The sequence below is a fragment of the Bubalus bubalis genome, chromosome 1 (assembly GCF_019923935.1).
Source record: "Bubalus bubalis isolate 160015118507 breed Murrah chromosome 1, NDDB_SH_1, whole genome shotgun sequence".
Lineage (NCBI taxonomy): Eukaryota > Metazoa > Chordata > Mammalia > Artiodactyla > Bovidae > Bubalus > Bubalus bubalis.
The window spans coordinates 180,232,275-180,234,554 of record NC_059157.1 but is presented as its reverse complement, the minus strand read 5'-3'; the positions used below and the strand labels follow the sequence as shown (position 1 = coordinate 180,234,554).

General features: G+C 50.3%; 1 pseudogene; it reads right to left on the bottom strand.

Moving 5' to 3' along the window:
• Nucleotides 1-429: 429 nt before the first annotated feature.
• Nucleotides 430-1,345, bottom strand: LOC102399786 (annotated as a pseudogene).
• Nucleotides 1,346-2,280: the final 935 nt, after the last annotated feature.

Here is a 2,280-nt window from a genome sequence, read left to right as displayed (position 1 = left end):
GCCATATATGGCATATATGGGAAGGGGCAGATGCCTGGCTCTGCCATAAATCTGCACACAGGAAGGGGTCCCAGTCCTCCCAGCCACAGGGAAGGGCCATGATCTTTGACCCCCTCCTCCCCTTGAGCCCTCCCCTCCATCTTTGCTCTTCTTCTTCTTTTTAAAATTTATTTCTTTTTGGTTGCAGTGGGTCTTCATTGTAGTGCGTGGGCTTCTTATTTCAGTGACTTCTCTTGTTGGGGAACATAGCACAGACCTCAGTGGTTGCAACACGCGGGCTCAATAATTGTGGCACATGGGCTCAGTTGCTCCACAGCATAAGGAATCTTCCTGGAGCAGGGATGGAACCCATGTCCCCTGCATTGGCAGGTGGATTCCTTTTCGTTGTTGTTAAACAATGATTTTATTGCTTGAGTACAATAGGCAAATTTATGCAACCAGGGCAGAGGCTGTGGATGACTTGGATTTCCAACTGTGAGTGGGGTGGGGGTGGGGAGGGCTTGTTTCATCTTGTAATATTGAGCCAACTGGTGAATACAGCTCTCAATCAGAATCAGATGCAAGCCTATTATACAGAGTGAAGTCAGTCAGAAAGAAAAACACCCATACAGTATATTAACCCATATATATGGAATGTAGAAAGATGGTAATGACAACTGTATATGCGAGACAGCAAAAGAGACACAGATATAAAGAACAGACTTTTGGACTCTGTGGGAGAAGGCGAGGGTGGGATGATTTGAGAAAATAGCATTGAAACACATATATTACCACATGTGAAATAGATCACCAACCCAAGTTCGATACATGAAACGGCACTCAAAGCTGGTGCACTGGGACAACCCAGAGGGATGGGATGGGTAGGGAGGTGGGAGTGGGGTTCAGGATGGGGGACACATATACACCTGTGTCTGATTCATGTCAATGTATGGCAAAAACCACCACAATATTGTAAATTAATTAGCCTCCAATTAAAATAAATTAATTTTTTAAAAAAGAATCAAACGAAATTTAGCAACTTTATCCTTTCTGTTCTGCTGAAGATGCTTTTGAACAGCAACAGCTTTCTTAATTAAATGATAGAGATCCTCAGGAAGATCAGAACAAGTCCTTTGGACTTAAGAATTCTCGAGATTTTATTGCCTGTCACGAAACGTACTTGTGCAACACCTTGTGAGTCTCTCAGGATCATACTGATTTGTGAGGGAGTCAGGCCCTTCTTGGCCAGTTTGTAGATCTGCGCCCTCATGTTGTCAGACATCAGCTCCAGCCAGGTGGGGACACTGCGGTGGTAGGTGAGAGCTGACCGGGACAGGCCCTTCCCGGGAGTGTGCATGCCACCCATGATGGTGGCGGTGTGGTAGCAAGAGGGGCACCACTGCTGCCACCAGGGAAGTCCCATCCTCACTTTTTCACCTCTGGGTCTCCAGACAGGCCTTCCTTCACTGTCTCTACCCAGGAAGTGAGCCCCCTGGGCCCAGCACCAAACCCACACCAGCTCCTGTGAAGTGCTGGCCTCTTGGAGAAGCTGGCCAGGCTGGAACTCCTGAGCCATCAGTCCTTTGCAGGCTGCTGCCCATGATGGGAGGAGCTGCACAGGGAATGGGAGGGGACAGAGTAGGGGACTGGCACAGGACAGCAGGTGGTAAAATGAAAAGCATAGGCTGGAATTCTCCCCAAAAAGATATGCCTACAATGCTCCTGGAAGGAGGGGTCCAGAGGATGATCAGCAGATGATCAGCAGGCACTCACTCGGGGTGGAGGTTGGGGGAACCGTGGGATAAAGAGAAGGAGGGACAGCCAGGGGAAAGGAAGGCAGTCAGTTACTGAGGCCTTTATTCCAAAAATAGATGCTGTGAGAGCGCCTGGCTGTGCTGTGGTACCCGAGACAGAGTCTTCTAGCAGAAGATTCCTTTTTGAGAAGACATCACAGAGCTTGTGTCTGAGGGACCACTAGCAGAGCTCAGAGTCTGGGAGACCCTCATCAGGACACAGGCCTGGGGGGCCCTCATCAGGGCAGCGGCCTGGGGGACCCTCATCAGGGCACAGGCCTGGGGGACCCTCATCAGGGCACAGGAGTGGGAGACTCTCATCAGGGCTCAGATCCCGGGGGACCCACACCAGAGCTCAGGGCTCCTCCAGGCTGGCCCTAATGCTCCGTGGCTTTTGGGAAGCTACCTGTCACAGTGTCAGGGTTTTCCACACCTTCTTGATAACAGGGCCACAGACCCTTCTTCAAGCACACAACTCCTGCTGGGAAAGTTTGTCTGGAAGCACAGT